The 22,500-nt window shown below is 50.2% G+C and overlaps 5 non-coding genes and 1 pseudogene across 5 annotated transcripts in view; all 6 read left to right on the top strand.

The window, feature by feature from the left end:
* Positions 1-2,964: 2,964 nt before the first annotated feature.
* Positions 2,965-4,867, top strand: LOC128199013 (small subunit ribosomal RNA). Its single transcript, XR_008251717.1, has one exon. It is a non-coding gene; the product is annotated as a small subunit ribosomal RNA (ribosomal RNA).
* A 165-nt stretch (positions 4,868-5,032) lies between these two features.
* On the top strand, positions 5,033-5,189 carry LOC128199107 (5.8S ribosomal RNA). Its single transcript, XR_008251784.1, has one exon. It is a non-coding gene; the product is annotated as a 5.8S ribosomal RNA (ribosomal RNA).
* Positions 5,190-5,593: 404 nt separating this feature from the next.
* Positions 5,594-14,241, top strand: LOC128199076 (large subunit ribosomal RNA; annotated as a pseudogene).
* Positions 14,242-17,994: 3,753 nt separating this feature from the next.
* Positions 17,995-19,897, top strand: LOC128199012 (small subunit ribosomal RNA). The gene has a single exon (XR_008251716.1). It is a non-coding gene; the product is annotated as a small subunit ribosomal RNA (ribosomal RNA).
* Positions 19,898-20,062: 165 nt separating this feature from the next.
* LOC128199106 (5.8S ribosomal RNA) lies at positions 20,063-20,219 on the top strand. Its single transcript, XR_008251783.1, has one exon. It is a non-coding gene; the product is annotated as a 5.8S ribosomal RNA (ribosomal RNA).
* A 404-nt stretch (positions 20,220-20,623) lies between these two features.
* The window catches only part of LOC128199069 (large subunit ribosomal RNA), a 3,923-nt gene continuing 2,046 nt past the window's right edge, over positions 20,624-22,500 (top strand). Inside the window, exon 1 of the ribosomal RNA XR_008251770.1 lies at positions 20,624-22,500. This exon is cut by the window's right edge and continues 2,046 nt beyond it. This is a non-coding gene — a ribosomal RNA (large subunit ribosomal RNA).

The following is a 22,500-nucleotide window of genomic DNA, read 5'->3' as shown; positions in this document are numbered from 1 at the left end:
TAATTTCTGAACCCACGTTTATAGGTCAATCATTAACAAAATTAAGTTGTTGTGTTTTTTTTTCAATCAAAAACCATGAAAATCTCGAGCTGCTGATCAGCTGATCTCGAGTTATAAGTGTTGTAACGTTGAACCGACTTTCTTTATTTAGATTACATTTAGTGGCAACTTGCTTAATATGGCGGCAGCTATTTTTTTTTTTTTTTTTTTTTATGTACGTCCAGCGATAATTCCGTCATTTGTGGACCGATTTTGAAAATTCTTTTTTTGTTTGTTTTGAAGGGTTTGATTTCAGGGTGGTCCCATTTTTTTTCATGTCAGGATCATGATGATGATGATGGCATCCTGGAGAAATTGAGGGGAACTTTCGAAAATCGTAACGACGGCTAGTGAGTGCGTTTGTTAGTGTTTTCATAAGGTATTTTAAACCACTACAATTTTATGAAGGTCTGGCGTTGGTCTGATGATGGAGCCGAAACACAGACCAGTACCTTTTGTTTGGGCTTGATTTATTTGTTGGCAGTTAAGGGAACTCCTCGACGGTTCACAGTAGCTACCTTATGTTTTGACTTGATAATTTTGTGTTGATGAGAACTTTCCACCTTGGATAGGTTGTGACTGTATTAGGGGTCTGGTGACGAAGATGAAGGGGAGTTAAGGGAACTCCTCGACGGTTCACAGTAGCTACCTTGTGTTTGGACTTGATGAACCATATGGATTGTGACTGCATAGGGGGTCTGGTGATGAAGACGGGGGACAGTCACCATTCACGTTTTTCTCAATATTCATATTACGTGTGGATAAAGGGGCAGTGAAATTTTGTATATGAGTTAAGGTAAAATTAAATAAAATTAAAATTGGGATTATAGGACTTAGATACTTATTATAAGAAAATAACGTTTCTATTTGTGTTCACACTCATTAGGTGTGCTGACACTAAAAATTTAAAAATAAAAATAACATCTTACCCATATGCTACCTTCTGATCAGTTTGAAGGCGGTGCCAATCCAGTGTCATGTTTTATTAAAAAATTAAAATACAAACTTTGAAAAGCTCTTGATTTTTTTTTCACATATTTTTTCGTTTTTAACTATAGTGGTGAATCGTTCAATATTGTGCTTACCAAGGTTAAACCTATTAAATTATTATCACTAACTAATGTTAAGTTTTGTTAATTTGTTAAATACTACGATATACACCGCTGTACTATTATGATAATTTAATTTCATTATTTTCGTAACCAGTTGCATAAAATTAGATTTCATGCTTTCACATATCGTACAGTGTAAATAAATAAATTATTTAAACAGTCGGGACCTGTAAAAAAATGTAGACGAACATCATTCTATTCAATATAATAATAGGTCCCGACTGTTTTCTAATTTTCTAATTTTCTAATTGCTTTCTACACACGTGGACTGAGCTTGTTATTTTCTTTTCAGTTTTTGTATAATTTATGCAGTCGGGTTTTTTTATTTGTTTAATTTATTTATTTATTTCACACCTTTTCAGTTACGATAGATATATTTGTTGGTTGCACGTTACAATAACATGTTGCAATAGTAAAAAAAAAAAAAAAAAGTTTTTTTTCACTTCGACTCTATATAGCGTCTCACAGGTAGTGTTGTTGGTTTTTTTTTTTTATTTTTTCATTTCACCTAACTAAGAACACTTGGGTTAACCTTAACCTCCTCCTTTTTTTTTTGAAGTCGGTTAAAAATGTAAATACCCTAAACAACAACAACAACAACAACAACAACAACAACAACAACAACAACAACAACAACAACAACTAGTCGAGTAGAAAGTGTAGAAAAAGTTGTTCACGAAACACCTCCCCATCCGCCAAAACCCCCCCAAACCGCGGCGGCGGCGACCGCCCCCCACCCCCCCCCGCCCCCCCCCCCCCCCCTCCGAGTCATTTTCGTAGTCGAAAATGTTTTTCCGGCCCGTTTTCGGGACACACAATAAACGAACGGCTCGATTTTTTGATTCGTTCAAAATAACACATACACATGTACACAGATTGCGCCGTCAGCGCGTTTACTACTATGACAGGGTCGTGGCGCGTCGACGTTTGAGGTGATTGTGTGAGAGTCTGGTGGCGCTCGCTTTTCTTCTCGGGTGTCGACGTGACACGGCGCGTGTTGTGCGTGTGCGCGCGTTATCGTGTTTTTGCGATACGTTTGAATTGAATATATACGTGTACGTACGTACATGTTAATATATTAATTTATATGTGTGTGTACGTATGTATATATACGAATGTACAACGTGGTGCGTGCGCGCGCGTACGTTCAAAAAAAAAAAAAACAACGGCGTTGCAACCGACGGAATCGCGTTTGACGCTTTTCCACACCCCGTGTAGTATGTATAATCGTCGTACGGCGAGAAATTCACAAACCACGGTGTCGGTAGCTTGATTTACTGTGTGCGGGGCGGCATCGTGTGTCGCCCTGGAACAATGTGTACTCCCAACTTGATTGAGCAATCAGAGAGTCTGGATGACGGTCTCTCACACTCCGGGCGACGACCCACGTGTGGTTTTCCGCAGAGTCACTGTTAAAACACTTACGGCTTCACTCTAGCAGTGGAGCGCCGTGTGTGGTATGTACGTCTCGTTCATAGAACGTTCAAGTTTCTTTGGGACCCGACGACAGCACTGCGAGAGTGTCTAATGGCATACTTTTCTGTGCGGTCGGAGGACGTGTCCTGTGAGATTGCGTCGTGTACGCTCTTCTTGCACAATGTCGGGCACCGCGCCGCGCTCCGTTCGCCGGAGCCGTGGCGCGATCACGTGCTTCAGAGGCCCTCTGCCACGCACGCACACCACCACCCACTCCCCCGCCTGTCGCGTGCGACGTGTGTCCGTCGAGCTTCCGGGTTGGGGACGAAGTGTGGGTGTGTGTTTGTGGGTCGTGTGGCGGGGGGAAGAGAGCTTAGATAATAATATCAATATCTGCTCCCTGGTTGATCCTGCCAGTAGTTATATGCTTGTCTCAAAGATTAAGCCATGCATGTCTCAGTGCAAGCCGTATTAAGGCGATACCGCGAATGGCTCAATATATCAGTTTTGGTTCCTTAGATCTTACTCGGTTACTTGGATAACTGTGGTAATTCTAGAGCTAATACATGCAATCAGAACTCTGACCAGTGATGGGACGAGTGCTTTTATTAGATCAAAACCAATCGACGGAGGGCCTCGCGTCCGAAGTCGTTAATTTTGATGAATCTGGATAACTTTTGCCGATCGCACGGTCCAGTACCGGCGACGCATCTTTCAAATGTCTGCCTTATCAACTTTCGATGGTAGTTTCTGCGACTACCATGGTTGTCACGGGTAACGGGGAATCAGGGTTCGATTCCGGAGAGGGAGCCTGAGAAACGGCTACCACATCCAAGGAAGGCAGCAGGCGCGCAAATTACCCACTCCCGGCACGGGGAGGTAGTGACGAAAAATAACGATACGGGACTCTTACGAGGCCTCGTAATCGGAATGAGTACACTTTAAATATTTTAACGAGGAACAATTGGAGGGCAAGTCTGGTGCCAGCAGCCGCGGTAATTCCAGCTCCAATAGCGTATACTAAAATTGTTGCGGTTAAAAAGCTCGTAGTTGCATTTGTGCGCCGCGCTGTCGGTGCACCGCATCCGCGGTGATACTGACACGTCTGCGGAGCATATCGTCGGTGAGCCGTCGTTAACGCGACGGTTCAATATCAAAATCCTATCGCGGTGCTCTTCGTTGAGTGTCGAGATGGGCCGACAATTTTACTTTGAACAAATTAGAGTGCTCAAAGCGGGCTCAAAATGCCGCTTGAATATTTCGTGCATGGAATAATAGAATATGATCTCGGTTCTATTTTGTTGGTTTTCAGAACTCCGAGGTAATGATTAATAGGGATAACTGGGGGCATTCGTATTGCGACGTTAGAGGTGAAATTCTTGGATCGTCGCAAGACGAACATCAGCGAAAGCATTTGCCAAAGGTGTTTTCATCAATCAAGAACGAAAGTTAGAGGTTCGAAGGCGATTAGATACCGCCCTAGTTCTAACCGTAAATATGTCATCTAGCGATCCGCCGACGTTACTACAATGGCTCGGCGGGCAGCTTCCGGGAAACCAAAGATTTTGGACTCCGGGGGGAGTATGGTTGCAAAGCTGAAACTTAAAGGAATTGACGGAAGGGCACCACCAGGAGTGGAGCCTGCGGCTTAATTTGACTCAACACGGGAAATCTCACCAGGCCCGGACACCGGAAGGATTGACAGATTAACAGCTCTTTCTTGATTCGGTGGGTGGTGGTGCATGGCCGTTCTTAGTTGGTGGAGCGATTTGTCTGGTTAATTCCGGTAACGAACGAGACTCTAGCCTGCTAAATAGGCGTCGTCATTTAGGTGTGCGCGACTCCGGTCGCGCAACTCACTGGCGGCGTATTAAAGTTCTTCTTAGAGGGACCGGCGTCTTCGAGGCGCACGAGATTGAGCAATAACAGGTCTGTGATGCCCTTAGATGTCCTGGGCCGCACGCGCGCTACACTGAAGGAATCAGCATGTTCTCCCTGGCCTAGAGGCCCGGGCAACCCGTTGAAACTCCTTCGTGCTGGGGATTGGGGTTTGCAATTATCCCCCATAAACGAGGAATTCCTAGTAATCGCGGGTCATAAGCCCGCGATGATTAAGTCCCTGCCCTTTGTACACACCGCCCGTCGCTACTACCGATTGAATGATTTAGTGAGGTCTTCGGACCGACACGCGGTGGCTTCACGGCCGTCGGCGTTGCTGGGAAGTTGACCAAACTTGATCATTTAGAGGAAGTAAAAGTCGTAACAAGGTTTCCGTAGGGGAACCTGCGGAAGGATCATTAACGTACCGCGTACGCACATGTTTGCGTTTGCGCGTGCTCGTGTTGTCAGAGACGCACCGATCTAACCTCACTCACTCACTCACTCACTCACTCACTCGCTCACTCGTACCACCCAACAAAACGACAACGCATGTGCACAACAAAAAACGAGAAAACGAAAACCATTACCCTGGACGGTGGATCACTTGGCTCGCGGGTCGATGAAGAACGCAGTTAACTGCGCGTCATAGTGTGAACTGCAGGACACATTTGAACATCGACATTTCGAACGTACATTTCGGTCCGTGGAGAAACATCCAGGACCACTCCTGTCTGAGGGCCGGCTGCATAAATACACACACCACACTGTCCACACAGTGCGACACGTGGCGCGTCCGGTGCAGTGCGTGCGTGCGCCGTTCGACGAGAGTGTCTCTCGATCGGCGGCGGCGCACGCGCTCCGCAGGTCCGCTCAAAAATATCACACGTGTGTGCGTGTGCGTGCGTCCGTGCGCGCTCGTCCCACCGACCCTTCCGTTTACGGTGAATCTGTGGCGACGTACGCGCGCACGTGTACGTGCGTGCCGCTGACGCGCACGCGTAGGCGGACTCGACGTCCGGACTCGCGCGGCGGCGCCGTGCGCTCTCGCGGCGCGCCCCTCTCGCCTCGCGGCGGGGGAGCGCGCTCGCGTGCGCGAACGGCGCCGTCGAGCCGACGGATATCGCGTCTGCCTCCACTTTTATCGTTGGCCTCAGATCAGGGAGGATCACCCGCCGAATTTAAGCATATTAGTAAGCGGAGGAAAAGAAACTAACCAGGATTTCGTCAGTAGCGGCGAGCGAACGCGAATCAGCCCAGCACTGAATCGCGCGGCTTTAACGGTCGCGGGAGATGTGGTGTTCGGGAGGTTCCGCTATCTCGCCGTCGCCGCTCCCGTCAAAGTTCGTCTTGAACGGGGCCGCTTTCCCGTAGAGGGTGCCAGGCCCGTAGCGACGGAGCGAGGCGGCGAGAGGGACGCTCCTCAGAGTCGGGTTGCTTGAGAGTGCAGCCCTAAGTGGGTGGTAAACTCCATCTAAGGCTAAATATTACCGCGAGACCGATAGCGAACAAGTACCGTGAGGGAAAGTTGAAAAGAACTTTGAAGAGAGAGTTCAAGAGTACGTGAAACCGTTCACCTTTTAGTTTGTGCCGGTTTTTGTGAAACGATTTGGATGAAATTTCTAGTGCGTCACCAGCCAAACATACAGCTTGTAGACCAGAATCTCAAATGTTACCACCGAGATTCTGGCTTTCGGATCTATACCCGTAGGAGGATGCGGGGTTAAGTAAACAAAAAAAACACTTTTACAGTAATCACCGGTATTTGGCTTCTATATTTTTAGATGAACCTTTTTTTTACAATATAAAAGTAATGCTAAACCCTTGAGAAACCCTAAAAGGACAAAATATTAAAGGGTTAAATTACATAAAAAAAACCAGGTTTCCTAAATGTTAAGTTACTTTGTACATACTTTGTAAATAAACAGTGGTTATCTCAAATATTTGTTTTATTATACCAATCCTTGGGGATTAGATGGTGTCGATATAGCGTTTGGATTTTTGTTGACCAAACCACTGCCACGGCTAGGTATTTAAAGTGGGTCCGTCGAACAACGCACTAGAAGTTATGAATTCACATCGCTACCAGCCAAATCCACAAGGATGATTCCATTTAAGTTCGCTTAGCAATTACACACGTTTATACTAAAGGGACAACAAACACGTTGCATTTTAAACACTCACGAAAGAGGTCTAGTTATCTCTAAATCTTATTGTAATCTGAACGGTATATCCGAATCACCACCAACAATTAATGTAACGCATCCTTTTAAAAAACAATATATAAAAATAGAAGTTTTAGCATGACTCCATTTAACAAAAGAAAGAATAGGTACGACCTGACGTTTATGATGGAAGCTGACACCACGCGGTCGCTGACCTTGCTGTTGCATTCATCCGTCCGTCATTTTGTCTGGCGGCCAGCGAACCTCCAAGATTTACGCCGCTAACAGCATGCTACTCGACGCGTGCAAATGATTAAATGTAATAGTCAACTCAGGTTCCATAAAAATGTTCCAAGAATGACCAAAGGTTTCAGAACCGGCGTTTCAAATGTCTACAACCAATCTACGTTTCTACATAATAACGTGGTTGTATTAAGAAGAAGTGTGATTACATTAGGTCACGTATATAGGTTAGGTTAAGTTCAGAATATATTACATTCCCATCCTGTAACAAAATACGGAGGTTAGCACATGTCACTAAAGTTTGACCTACGCCGGACAAAGAAAAAAACAATTTCAACCGAGTACCTTAAAAGGATATCCCGCCCTAGTTCCCAGTAGGTAGCCATCTCAACATCTCACGGGAAATTTTTATGGTTGACCGGAACTGCAAGAATTTGTCTCTTTAGCACAACAAAATTCGATAATCACGAATGCTAACCAAATATAAATTCGAGTCTTACCAAGTATCTTACATCACTGCCTCTAAGTAAATTTAATGTTTTGGAAAGTCAACTACATGTCTCCAAATTTCAGCCAGCCAAAAGAAAAAACTCGAACGTGCCCGAGTATATAACGAGAAGATAACGGGACTTTCTTCATAAAAAACCTCACCAATAGCAAAGCTATAAAGTTACCGATTCATCTTTCTTACAGAGTACAATCAACAAATTGCACAGATAATATGTGACATTTGTTTTTAAAGTCGGTTTCGGATTCCATACCTTTCGTTACTTGTGGAATACCTCTAACCATATATTAAGTCTATATACAGATTATAAAGCTCCAACTACTTGTCCATATTTATTTGTCTGAGCACTTTAATATAAGCGCCATCTAGCAGCGAACCTCGTAATCTCTACGACATTCATCGATGTCGCTGCCTTTCGAAACAAACCTAGAGATTCCAAATTTGACCACCCAAAATTAAAATCCACGACGTTACAGTAAACCTGCGAAACTCGAATGAACGAACGGAGAGATTCATCGACATCCGACGGCGCGCGGGCGCGCGCCTCGATGTCGCGCGCGTGCCCCCTCGCGGGTGCCGCGGCGCGGCACGGGTCGCGTCCGTCCAGTACCGTCGGCGTCGTGCACTTCTCTCTCAGTAATGCATCGCGACCCGTTCGACGTCGGCTTGAGCGCCGTCCGATTCGCCCAGCGGCGGGCTCGCGCCCTCCGCTGGACCGCGACGGTGGCCGGCCGGCTGTCGGACGGTATAGAAGTGAACCGCGCACGCGCCTCGCGCGCGTCCGGCCCGACGCAAGCTCGCGCCGTACACACTGAAGGTCGCGGTCCTGCCTGAGCGCGGACCGCGACGCGGCGCCGCTGCTGTCGCAGCCGTGACGTCTCGGACCGTGCGCGTCTCAGTCTGCGATGAGTCATTTTCGGGCACTCGCAGGACCCGTCTTGAAACACGGACCAAGGAGTCTAGCATGTGTGCGAGTCATTGAGTTGTCTTTGTCACAAAACTGAAAGGCGCAACGAAAGTGAACGTAGGGAGGATGGAGCGCCGGTCCCGGTCGGCCTCCCGCACTCCCGAGGCGTCTCGTTTCCAATCCGTGAATGCAGGCGCGCTCCGAGCACAGATGCTGGGACCCGAAAGATGGTGAACTATGCCTGGTCAGGTCGAAGTCAGGGGAAACCCTGATGGAGGACCGTAGCGATTCTGACGTGCAAATCGATCGTCGGAACTGGGTATAGGGGCGAAAGACTAATCGAACCATCTAGTAGCTGGTTCCGTCCGAAGTTTCCCTCAGGATAGCTGGCGTCGACAGCGACAGTCCCATCCGGTAAAGCGAATGATTAGAGGCATTGGGGCCGAAACGACCTCAACCTATTCTCAAACTTTAAATGGGTGAGAGCTCCGGCTTACTCGAACGATGAAGCCGGAGATCTGATGACGGTGCCAAGTGGGCCAATTTTGGTAAGCAGAACTGGCGCTGTGGGATGAACCAAACGTAGTGTTAAGGCGCCTAAAAAACGCTCATGGGACACCATGAAAGGCGTTGGTCGCTCATGACAGCAGGACGGTGGCCATGGAAGTCGGAATCCGCTAAGGAGTGTGCAACGACTCACCTGCCGAAGCAACCAGCCCTGAAAATGGATGGCGCTGAAGCGTTTTGCCTATACAATACCGTTACGGGCAAGTGGGACGCGCGCTCCTCGGACGCGCGTCATTATGCCGTAACGAGTAGGACGTGCGCGGCGGAGAGCGCAGAAGGGTCTGGGCGTGAGCCCGCTTGGAGCCTCCGTCGGTGCAGATCTTGGTGGTAGTAGCAAATACTCCAGCGAGGCCCTGGAGGACTGACGTGGAGAAGGGTTTCGCGTGAACAGTAATTGCTCGCGAGTCAGTCGATCCTAAGCTCAAGGAGAGATCTTATGTCGATGCGGCGTGTTTTCTTTTGTGACAAACAACGCCCGTTGAGCGAAAGGGAATCCGGTTCCTATTCCGGAACCCGGCAGCGGAACCGTTTCAACAATCGTTCCCTCGTTTCAAAGCGAGCGTTCGACGGGGTAACCCAAAGTGGCCTGAAGACGCCGCCGAGGGGTCCGGGAAGAGTTTTCTTTTCTGCCTGAGCGTTCGAGTTCCATGGAATCCTATAGAAGGGAGATATGGTTCGGAACGCGAAGAGCACCGCATTTGCGGCGGTGTCCGGATACTCTCTGCGGACCTTGAAAATTCAGGTGAGGGATGTACGTGGAGATGTCGCGCCGGTTCGTACCCATATCCGCAGCAGGTCTCCAAGGTGAAGAGCCTCTAGTCGATAGAATAATGTAGGTAAGGGAAGTCGGCAAATTGGATCCGTAACTTCGGAATAAGGATTGGCTCTGAGGACCGGGGCGTGTCGGGTTTGGACGGGAAGCGGATGCGGCCGGTGCCGGGCCTGGTCGATGCTCGTGCGTCTCTCGGGGCGCTCGGGCGGAATCCGGACCCGCGTTCCGGCCTTCCGCGGATCTTCCTAGCCGTAAGGCCGCGTCGGTTTCGTCTCGTGCGCGACCGGCGCGGTTCTGTACGACCGCCGTTCAACGGTCAGCTCAGAACTGGCACGGACAAGGGGAATCCGACTGTCTAATTAAAACAAAGCATTGCGATGGCCCTCGCGGGTGTTGACGCAATGTGATTTCTGCCCAGTGCTCTGAATGTCAACGTGAAGAGATTCAAGCAAGCGCGGGTAAACGGCGGGAGTAACTATGACTCTCTTAAGGTAGCCAAATGCCTCGTCATCTAATTAGTGACGCGCATGAATGGATTAACGAGATTCCCGCTGTCCCTATCTACTACCCACCAGTACACAGGCCGGGGTCCGGAGGTTGAACACCGAAGAAGGTCCGTGGAAGAATTCCTCACAACCCGGGATCTGGTCCTCCAAAATGTTGAGGGCCAGCCTGCAACCTTCAGCGGCCCCAACGGTGAGTCAAACGTCGACCTGACACTCACCACTAAACGCGTCAGAGTGACGAACTGGAGAGTGCGCGTCGGGATGTCCACAAGCGACCACCGCATCATCACCTTCGACGTCACAGGAATAGATGGCCCTTCACGCCGGGGTTCAGCATGCGCTGAGCTTGTCGACGGTGGGCCGCCGCGCTACCGGGAGAACGGGGTGGATTGGTCCCGCTTCCAATCCGCGGTCAGCGCGCGAGTAGGCAACCTGGACATGCGAAAGGATGCATCGGGCCTCGCCCGAGACTTCACAGACGCAGTGTCGTGTTCTGCCTATGAATGCCTGGGATTGCGTGGTAGGAACAGAGATAGAGGATATGAATGGTGGAACGACAGTCTGGACGCCATGCGCAGGAAAGTCGGTCGGCTTCGCTGCAAGTGGTTGAAAGCGAGAAGAGTGGGTGGGCCGGAGGAAGAGAGGATACGAGGCACATTTCACGAGGAACGCAGGAAGTATAGACACCTAATGGTGGAGACGCAGAACAGCTTCCATCTCCGGATGGCTGAGTCGGGTAACGACGACCCTTATGGTCAGGCGTATCGGGCTGCCAGCGGGCGGTTCCGTCCTCCCGCTAACGTCATCAACGGCATCCGGTATGCGGACAGCCATCCGGTGAGTGTCGGTGAGGCCGTGGATAACCTGCTGCGCGCTCTGTGTCCGGACGACGACCCGTCTGGGGACTCAGCGTACCACAGGGAGGTCCGGATCGCGGCCTCCATTATTCCGACTGGCTGCGACGCGTCTTCACCCAGTCGTGACGCGCTGGGAGGCATAGTTAGGTCCCTGCCTAACACGGCACCGGGGATCGATGGGATCACGGCACGAATGGTGAAGCGTATATGGACTGTAGCGGCTGCGGAACTCGTGTACGTGATTGGAAAGTGTGTGCAAGAAGGGGTGTTTCCCGACGTATGGAAGAATGGGAGGCTTATCGTTCTGCCGAAAGGCAACGGTAAGCCAATGTCCGACCCGAAGGCGTATCGCCCGATCACGCTCCTCCCTGTTTTTGGTAAAATTTTAGAACGCGTCTTATTATGGTGTGCGCCCCAGATTACCAGTGGGATCTCCCCCTGCCAGCACGGCTTTACAAGGGGCAGGTCCACCGTAACGGCGTTGAACGAGATCCTAAGCACGGCAAAGAAAGTTTCATCAAAGTACGTTCAAGCGATTTTTCTGGACATCTCTGGTGCCTTCGACAATGCCTGGTGGCCGATGATTCTCCTCAAGTGCAAGCGAGGCGGTTGTCCGCCTAACATCTATCGGATGTTATCGGATTACTTCCGCGGAAGACGTGTGGGGATGTTCGTCGGTGACCGGGTGCAGTGGAAGGTGTCCACGATGGGATGTCCTCAGGGATCCGTGCTGGGTCCCACTTTGTGGAACGTCCTGCTCGACGACTTGCTTCGGTTGCCGCTACCGGGGGGGGTCAAGGTTGTTGCGTACGCGGATGACATCACCGTACTGATCGAAGCTGACTCCAGGCGTGCGATCGAGCTGGCTGCGGCCGACTCTATCGCCCTCTTTGAGAACTGGGCTCAACGGAACCGCCTCGCGTTCGCGCCGCACAAGTCCCAAATGGTGACGCTCAGAGGGAAGCTCCAGCGGGCCCCAGTGATCAAGCTTGGCGGTGCGTCGATCAAGTCGGTGCGGCATACCGTCGTACTTGGCGTAACAATCGACTCAAGTCTGTCCTTCGCCGAGCATGCGCGATCGATTGGTGAGCGCGCTGCGAACTGCTTCGGCAAGATTTCGCGTGTATCTACCACCTCTTGGGGTGTTAGGTACCCTGCGCTGCGGATCCTCTACTACGGCACCTTTGTAGCGACGGTCACGTATGCTGCGGCGTGTTGGGCAGAGAGGGCGACGCTCTACGTCGTTCGGACGACCCTTATCAGGGCCCAAAGGCCGGCCTTGGTCCTTCTGACCAAGGCCTACCGCTCGAACAGCGCCGCCGCGCTCGCCGTTCTGGCGGGCGTGTTGCCGGCAGACCTCGAGGTCATCCGTGCTGCCAGGCTGGATGCGGCGCGTAGTACCGCGGCCAAAAGGGAGTGGAGCCGGCGCAAGCAGGACATCGGGTTGGGCATAACCCGCGAGTGGCAGGAGCGATGGGCGAATGAGACCAAAGGTAGCGAACTTCGTCGATTCTTCCCGGACGTGGCTGGCCGACTCAGGGCGACCTGGGTCGCGCCGGACTATGAGACCTCGCAGATACTGACGGGTCACGGCTGCTTCCGAAAGCGTCTTCGTGACATGTGCCTCAGCGAGTCTGGTGACTGTGCGTGTGGGCTGGCGGAGGAAGACCTCCACCATGTCCTGTGGGAATGTGCTGAGTACGAGGACCTCCGGAGTGCAATGTTGGAAGGGATCGTGAGAGAAGAGGCGGGACCGGTGTACTATCGGGATCTCGTTAGCTCGGCGGTCAACTTCGGCAAGCTACGGGAGTTCGCGCATCGGTGGCACGCGAGGCGGAGCGCTCTGGACCGTGGACCACAATAGTCGAAGGTGATGCAGAATTAGGCGTGGACCGCGGCGGGCACAGGGATCTCAACGTCGTGTGTCGTCCAGCCCCAGAAGGGGGAGAGTGAAGAAAAGGGACAAGGAACGAAAAGAGAAATAACTTGTAGGGAGTCAAGAAGGCGTCCCGGGAACACGCACAGAGCAAGTACCGGGTTCGCCCTCCCTCGATTCGGCCCAAATAACCGAGAGGTTGAAAGGGCCATGGGAGGTGGTGGGTTGTCCCTATCTACTATCTAGCGAAACCACAGCCAAGGGAACGGGCTTGGGAGAATCAGCGGGGAAAGAAGACCCTGTTGAGCTTGACTCTAGTCTGGCATTGTAAGGAGACATGAGAGGTGTAGCATAAGTGGGAGACCGTTCGCGGTCGTCGCTGAAAAACCACTACTTTCATTGTTTCATTACTTACTCGGTTGGGCGGAAGCGGTGCGCGGTCGATTATATCGGCGGGCGTACGGTGTTTCGTTCCAAGCGTGCAGAGTGGCGGCGTGGCGGCAACGCTCGTCGCCTCACAACTCCCGCGTGATCCGGTTCGAGGACACTGCCAGGCGGGGAGTTTGACTGGGGCGGTACATCTGTCAAAGAATAACGCAGGTGTCCTAAGGCCAGCTCAGCGAGGACAGAAACCTCGCGTGGAGCAAAAGGGCAAATGCTGGCTTGATCCAGATGTTCAGTACGCATAGGGACTGCGAAAGCACGGCCTATCGATCCTTTAGTATAAAGAGTTTTTAGCAAGAGGTGCCAGAAAAGTTACCACAGGGATAACTGGCTTGTGGCGGCCAAGCGTTCATAGCGACGTTGCTTTTTGATCCTTCGATATCGGCTCTTCCTATCATTGCGAAGCAAAATTCGCCAAGCGTTGGATTGTTCACCCATCAAAAGGGAACGTGAGCTGGGTTTAGACCGTCGTGAGACAGGTTAGTTTTACCCTACTGATGGCTATGTCGTTGCGATAGTAATACTGCTCAGTACGAGAGGAACCGCAGTTTCGGACATTTGGTTCATGCACTCGGCCGAGCGGCCGGTGGTGCGAAGCTACCATCCGCGGGATTATGCCTGAACGCCTCTAAGGCCGAAGCCAGCCTAGCCGAATCCGGCAAGGATATGCTCACTGTGGAGCCCCGAGAGTCGGGAGGCTCTAAACAATGTGACTTTACTAGTCGCGCTTTATTCGTAAGGTGCGACGTCGAAGCCCATTTGGAACGCGACGATCGGTGCGAGCGGTCTTAACACGTGCACCACGGCGTCGGAGTTTCGAATTCACCTCAGTTCGATGTCGGGGCTCGGAATAGTCTGTAGACGACTTACGTTCCTGGCGGGGTGTTGTGCTCGGTAGAGCAGCGTCGTGCTGCGATCTGTTGAGACTCTGCCCTACGCCAGGTGATTCGTCCGAGGACGTATCCTAGTGTGATGCGTGCGTGCGTGCGTGCGTGCGTGCGTGTGCGTATCGTGTGTGTCGTCCACGCGCCCACGGTATGCGCCAGGTCGCACTCTGCGTGCCAACTCACTCGACAATTAATTGATGATCGATACGAGAACGGCGTGTCGGTACAGTACAGTACAGTACACGAGTACCTTTGTACTGTTACCAAGTACTCGATGCCATGGAGATACAATGCAATGGTTGAGTGTTGACGGACGTTTCAAAACAATACACGAACGATGCGCGTGCCGATTCGATCGATCGATTGATCTCAATACGCGAACAGCGCGTGGACGGGGTGGCGATATTTCAATGCAAACATATTGAGAACATAACAGAATTTTTTTGAGATCGGATCGGATCCACGTCCACGTCCACGTCCACGTCCACGTCCACGTCCACGCATATTCGTATAAATAACATGAACAAAGAATGCAATACACGAACTCTGCGCAACGCAAGTGGTCGTAACAAAGCACGTACGACGAGTTTCTTTTTTGGGTAACGTTCGAAAATTATGTTTCACTCGTGTCATTTAATTTTTTATTTATACTGGAGTACGACTTGAGGCTCGCGAGACTTTAATATTGTCCAAGTTTTGCCCCTACCCCGTATTGCATTGACGCCCATTGGCATTGATTTTTGTACATATGTAAATATTATTTATCTTGGAAAAATCATACGCATTCGTTAACCTAATAGCATAAATCTTAGAAATTGTTTTCGGAAATTGAAACTTTAATTTACACAAAATTAATTTCTGAACCCACGTTTATAGGTCAATCATTAACAAAATTAAGTTGTTGTGTTTTTTTTTCAATCAAAAACCATGAAAATCTCGAGCTGCTGATCAGCTGATCTCGAGTTATAAGTGTTGTAACGTTGAACCGACTTTCTTTATTTAGATTACATTTAGTGGCAACTTGCTTAATATGGCGGCAGCTATTTTTTTTTTTTTTTTTTTTTATGTACGTCCAGCGATAATTCCGTCATTTGTGGACCGATTTTGAAAATTCTTTTTTTGTTTGTTTTGAAGGGTTTGATTTCAGGGTGGTCCCATTTTTTTTCATGTCAGGATCATGATGATGATGATGGCATCCTGGAGAAATTGAGGGGAACTTTCGAAAATCGTAACGACGGCTAGTGAGTGCGTTTGTTAGTGTTTTCATAAGGTATTTTAAACCACTACAATTTTATGAAGGTCTGGCGTTGGTCTGATGATGGAGCCGAAACACAGACCAGTACCTTTTGTTTGGGCTTGATTTATTTGTTGGCAGTTAAGGGAACTCCTCGACGGTTCACAGTAGCTACCTTATGTTTTGACTTGATAATTTTGTGTTGATGAGAACTTTCCACCTTGGATAGGTTGTGACTGTATTAGGGGTCTGGTGACGAAGATGAAGGGGAGTTAAGGGAACTCCTCGACGGTTCACAGTAGCTACCTTGTGTTTGGACTTGATGAACCATATGGATTGTGACTGCATAGGGGGTCTGGTGATGAAGACGGGGGACAGTCACCATTCACGTTTTTCTCAATATTCATATTACGTGTGGATAAAGGGGCAGTGAAATTTTGTATATGAGTTAAGGTAAAATTAAATAAAATTAAAATTGGGATTATAGGACTTAGATACTTATTATAAGAAAATAACGTTTCTATTTGTGTTCACACTCATTAGGTGTGCTGACACTAAAAATTTAAAAATAAAAATAACATCTTACCCATATGCTACCTTCTGATCAGTTTGAAGGCGGTGCCAATCCAGTGTCATGTTTTATTAAAAAATTAAAATACAAACTTTGAAAAGCTCTTGATTTTTTTTTCACATATTTTTTCGTTTTTAACTATAGTGGTGAATCGTTCAATATTGTGCTTACCAAGGTTAAACCTATTAAATTATTATCACTAACTAATGTTAAGTTTTGTTAATTTGTTAAATACTACGATATACACCGCTGTACTATTATGATAATTTAATTTCATTATTTTCGTAACCAGTTGCATAAAATTAGATTTCATGCTTTCACATATCGTACAGTGTAAATAAATAAATTATTTAAACAGTCGGGACCTGTAAAAAAATGTAGACGAACATCATTCTATTCAATATAATAATAGGTCCCGACTGTTTTCTAATTTTCTAATTTTCTAATTGCTTTCTACACACGTGGACTGAGCTTGTTATTTTCTTTTCAGTTTTTGTATAATTTATGCAGTCGGGTTTTTTTATTTGTTTAATTTATTTATTTATTTCACACCTTTTCAGTTACGATAGATATATTTGTTGGTTGCACGTTACAATAACATGTTGCAATAGTAAAAAAAAAAAAAAAAAGTTTTTTTTCACTTCGACTCTATATAGCGTCTCACAGGTAGTGTTGTTGGTTTTTTTTTTTTATTTTTTCATTTCACCTAACTAAGAACACTTGGGTTAACCTTAACCTCCTCCTTTTTTTTTTGAAGTCGGTTAAAAATGTAAATACCCTAAACAACAACAACAACAACAACAACAACAACAACAACAACAACAACAACAACAACAACAACTAGTCGAGTAGAAAGTGTAGAAAAAGTTGTTCACGAAACACCTCCCCATCCGCCAAAACCCCCCCAAACCGCGGCGGCGGCGACCGCCCCCCACCCCCCCCCCCCCCCCCCCCCCCCCCCTCCGAGTCATTTTCGTAGTCGAAAATGTTTTTCCGGCCCGTTTTCGGGACACACAATAAACGAACGGCTCGATTTTTTGATTCGTTCAAAATAACACATACACATGTACACAGATTGCGCCGTCAGCGCGTTTACTACTATGACAGGGTCGTGGCGCGTCGACGTTTGAGGTGATTGTGTGAGAGTCTGGTGGCGCTCGCTTTTCTTCTCGGGTGTCGACGTGACACGGCGCGTGTTGTGCGTGTGCGCGCGTTATCGTGTTTTTGCGATACGTTTGAATTGAATATATACGTGTACGTACGTACATGTTAATATATTAATTTATATGTGTGTGTACGTATGTATATATACGAATGTACAACGTGGTGCGTGCGCGCGCGTACGTTCAAAAAAAAAAAAAACAACGGCGTTGCAACCGACGGAATCGCGTTTGACGCTTTTCCACACCCCGTGTAGTATGTATAATCGTCGTACGGCGAGAAATTCACAAACCACGGTGTCGGTAGCTTGATTTACTGTGTGCGGGGCGGCATCGTGTGTCGCCCTGGAACAATGTGTACTCCCAACTTGATTGAGCAATCAGAGAGTCTGGATGACGGTCTCTCACACTCCGGGCGACGACCCACGTGTGGTTTTCCGCAGAGTCACTGTTAAAACACTTACGGCTTCACTCTAGCAGTGGAGCGCCGTGTGTGGTATGTACGTCTCGTTCATAGAACGTTCAAGTTTCTTTGGGACCCGACGACAGCACTGCGAGAGTGTCTAATGGCATACTTTTCTGTGCGGTCGGAGGACGTGTCCTGTGAGATTGCGTCGTGTACGCTCTTCTTGCACAATGTCGGGCACCGCGCCGCGCTCCGTTCGCCGGAGCCGTGGCGCGATCACGTGCTTCAGAGGCCCTCTGCCACGCACGCACACCACCACCCACTCCCCCGCCTGTCGCGTGCGACGTGTGTCCGTCGAGCTTCCGGGTTGGGGACGAAGTGTGGGTGTGTGTTTGTGGGTCGTGTGGCGGGGGGAAGAGAGCTTAGATAATAATATCAATATCTGCTCCCTGGTTGATCCTGCCAGTAGTTATATGCTTGTCTCAAAGATTAAGCCATGCATGTCTCAGTGCAAGCCGTATTAAGGCGATACCGCGAATGGCTCAATATATCAGTTTTGGTTCCTTAGATCTTACTCGGTTACTTGGATAACTGTGGTAATTCTAGAGCTAATACATGCAATCAGAACTCTGACCAGTGATGGGACGAGTGCTTTTATTAGATCAAAACCAATCGACGGAGGGCCTCGCGTCCGAAGTCGTTAATTTTGATGAATCTGGATAACTTTTGCCGATCGCACGGTCCAGTACCGGCGACGCATCTTTCAAATGTCTGCCTTATCAACTTTCGATGGTAGTTTCTGCGACTACCATGGTTGTCACGGGTAACGGGGAATCAGGGTTCGATTCCGGAGAGGGAGCCTGAGAAACGGCTACCACATCCAAGGAAGGCAGCAGGCGCGCAAATTACCCACTCCCGGCACGGGGAGGTAGTGACGAAAAATAACGATACGGGACTCTTACGAGGCCTCGTAATCGGAATGAGTACACTTTAAATATTTTAACGAGGAACAATTGGAGGGCAAGTCTGGTGCCAGCAGCCGCGGTAATTCCAGCTCCAATAGCGTATACTAAAATTGTTGCGGTTAAAAAGCTCGTAGTTGCATTTGTGCGCCGCGCTGTCGGTGCACCGCATCCGCGGTGATACTGACACGTCTGCGGAGCATATCGTCGGTGAGCCGTCGTTAACGCGACGGTTCAATATCAAAATCCTATCGCGGTGCTCTTCGTTGAGTGTCGAGATGGGCCGACAATTTTACTTTGAACAAATTAGAGTGCTCAAAGCGGGCTCAAAATGCCGCTTGAATATTTCGTGCATGGAATAATAGAATATGATCTCGGTTCTATTTTGTTGGTTTTCAGAACTCCGAGGTAATGATTAATAGGGATAACTGGGGGCATTCGTATTGCGACGTTAGAGGTGAAATTCTTGGATCGTCGCAAGACGAACATCAGCGAAAGCATTTGCCAAAGGTGTTTTCATCAATCAAGAACGAAAGTTAGAGGTTCGAAGGCGATTAGATACCGCCCTAGTTCTAACCGTAAATATGTCATCTAGCGATCCGCCGACGTTACTACAATGGCTCGGCGGGCAGCTTCCGGGAAACCAAAGATTTTGGACTCCGGGGGGAGTATGGTTGCAAAGCTGAAACTTAAAGGAATTGACGGAAGGGCACCACCAGGAGTGGAGCCTGCGGCTTAATTTGACTCAACACGGGAAATCTCACCAGGCCCGGACACCGGAAGGATTGACAGATTAACAGCTCTTTCTTGATTCGGTGGGTGGTGGTGCATGGCCGTTCTTAGTTGGTGGAGCGATTTGTCTGGTTAATTCCGGTAACGAACGAGACTCTAGCCTGCTAAATAGGCGTCGTCATTTAGGTGTGCGCGACTCCGGTCGCGCAACTCACTGGCGGCGTATTAAAGTTCTTCTTAGAGGGACCGGCGTCTTCGAGGCGCACGAGATTGAGCAATAACAGGTCTGTGATGCCCTTAGATGTCCTGGGCCGCACGCGCGCTACACTGAAGGAATCAGCATGTTCTCCCTGGCCTAGAGGCCCGGGCAACCCGTTGAAACTCCTTCGTGCTGGGGATTGGGGTTTGCAATTATCCCCCATAAACGAGGAATTCCTAGTAATCGCGGGTCATAAGCCCGCGATGATTAAGTCCCTGCCCTTTGTACACACCGCCCGTCGCTACTACCGATTGAATGATTTAGTGAGGTCTTCGGACCGACACGCGGTGGCTTCACGGCCGTCGGCGTTGCTGGGAAGTTGACCAAACTTGATCATTTAGAGGAAGTAAAAGTCGTAACAAGGTTTCCGTAGGGGAACCTGCGGAAGGATCATTAACGTACCGCGTACGCACATGTTTGCGTTTGCGCGTGCTCGTGTTGTCAGAGACGCACCGATCTAACCTCACTCACTCACTCACTCACTCACTCACTCGCTCACTCGTACCACCCAACAAAACGACAACGCATGTGCACAACAAAAAACGAGAAAACGAAAACCATTACCCTGGACGGTGGATCACTTGGCTCGCGGGTCGATGAAGAACGCAGTTAACTGCGCGTCATAGTGTGAACTGCAGGACACATTTGAACATCGACATTTCGAACGTACATTTCGGTCCGTGGAGAAACATCCAGGACCACTCCTGTCTGAGGGCCGGCTGCATAAATACACACACCACACTGTCCACACAGTGCGACACGTGGCGCGTCCGGTGCAGTGCGTGCGTGCGCCGTTCGACGAGAGTGTCTCTCGATCGGCGGCGGCGCACGCGCTCCGCAGGTCCGCTCAAAAATATCACACGTGTGTGCGTGTGCGTGCGTCCGTGCGCGCTCGTCCCACCGACCCTTCCGTTTACGGTGAATCTGTGGCGACGTACGCGCGCACGTGTACGTGCGTGCCGCTGACGCGCACGCGTAGGCGGACTCGACGTCCGGACTCGCGCGGCGGCGCCGTGCGCTCTCGCGGCGCGCCCCTCTCGCCTCGCGGCGGGGGAGCGCGCTCGCGTGCGCGAACGGCGCCGTCGAGCCGACGGATATCGCGTCTGCCTCCACTTTTATCGTTGGCCTCAGATCAGGGAGGATCACCCGCCGAATTTAAGCATATTAGTAAGCGGAGGAAAAGAAACTAACCAGGATTTCGTCAGTAGCGGCGAGCGAACGCGAATCAGCCCAGCACTGAATCGCGCGGCTTTAACGGTCGCGGGAGATGTGGTGTTCGGGAGGTTCCGCTATCTCGCCGTCGCCGCTCCCGTCAAAGTTCGTCTTGAACGGGGCCGCTTTCCCGTAGAGGGTGCCAGGCCCGTAGCGACGGAGCGAGGCGGCGAGAGGGACGCTCCTCAGAGTCGGGTTGCTTGAGAGTGCAGCCCTAAGTGGGTGGTAAACTCCATCTAAGGCTAAATATTACCGCGAGACCGATAGCGAACAAGTACCGTGAGGGAAAGTTGAAAAGAACTTTGAAGAGAGAGTTCAAGAGTACGTGAAACCGTTCAGGGGTAAACCTGCGAAACTCGAATGAACGAACGGAGAGATTCATCGACATCCGACGGCGCGCGGGCGCGCGCCTCGATGTCGCGCGCGTGCCCCCTCGCGGGTGCCGCGGCGCGGCACGGGTCGCGTCCGTCCAGTACCGTCGGCGTCGTGCACTTCTCTCTCAGTAATGCATCGCGACCCGTTCGACGTCGGCTTGAGCGCCGTCCGATTCGCCCAGCGGCGGGCTCGCGCCCTCCGCTGGACCGCGACGGTGGCCGGCCGGCTGTCGGACGGTATAGAAGTGAACCGCGCACGCGCCTCGCGCGCGTCCGGCCCGACGCAAGCTCGCGCCGTACACACTGAAGGTCGCGGTCCTGCCTGAGCGCGGACCGCGACGCGGCGCCGCTGCTGTCGCAGCCGTGACGTCTCGGACCGTGCGCGTCTCAGTCTGCGATGAGTCATTTTCGGGCACTCGCAGGACCCGTCTTGAAACACGGACCAAGGAGTCTAGCATGTGTGCGAGTCATTGAGTTGTCTTTGTCACAAAACTGAAAGGCGCAACGAAAGTGAACGTAGGGAGGATGGAGCGCCGGTCCCGGTCGGCCTCCCGCACTCCCGAGGCGTCTCGTTTCCAATCCGTGAATGCAGGCGCGCTCCGAGCACAGATGCTGGGACCCGAAAGATGGTGAACTATGCCTGGTCAGGTCGAAGTCAGGGGAAACCCTGATGGAGGACCGTAGCGATTCTGACGTGCAAATCGATCGTCGGAACTGGGTATAGGGGCGAAAGACTAATCGAACCATCTAGTAGCTGGTTCCGTCCGAAGTTTCCCTCAGGATAGCTGGCGTCGACAGCGACAGTCCCATCCGGTAAAGCGAATGATTAGAGGCATTGGGGCCGAAACGACCTCAACCTATTCTCAAACTTTAAATGGGTGAGAGCTCCGGCTTACTCGAACGATGAAGCCGGAGATCTGATGACGGTGCCAAGTGGGCCAATTTTGGTAAGCAGAACTGGCGCTGTGGGATGAACCAAACGTAGTGTTAAGGCGCCTAAAAAACGCTCATGGGACACCATGAAAGGCGTTGGTCGCTCATGACAGCAGGACGGTGGCCATGGAAGTCGGAATCCGCTAAGGAGTGTGCAACGACTCACCTGCCGAAGCAACCAGCCCTGAAAATGGATGGCGCTGAAGCGTTTTGCCTATACAATACCGTTACGGGCAAGTGGGACGCGCGCTCCTCGGACGCGCGTCATTATGCCGTAACGAGTAGGACGTGCGCGGCGGAGAGCGCAGAAGGGTCTGGGCGTGAGCCCGCTTGGAGCCTCCGTCGGTGCAGATCTTGGTGGTAGTAGCAAATACTCCAGCGAGGCCCTGGAGGACTGACGTGGAGAAGGGTTTCGCGTGAACAGTAGTTGCTCGCGAGTCAGTCGATCCTAAGCTCAAGGAGAGATCTTATGTCGATGCG

This window comes from Bicyclus anynana, chromosome 18, assembly GCF_947172395.1.
Source record: "Bicyclus anynana chromosome 18, ilBicAnyn1.1, whole genome shotgun sequence".
Lineage (NCBI taxonomy): Eukaryota > Metazoa > Arthropoda > Insecta > Lepidoptera > Nymphalidae > Bicyclus > Bicyclus anynana.
Note: the sequence above shows the minus strand (reverse complement) of the source record. Positions and strands in the feature narration are given on the sequence as shown.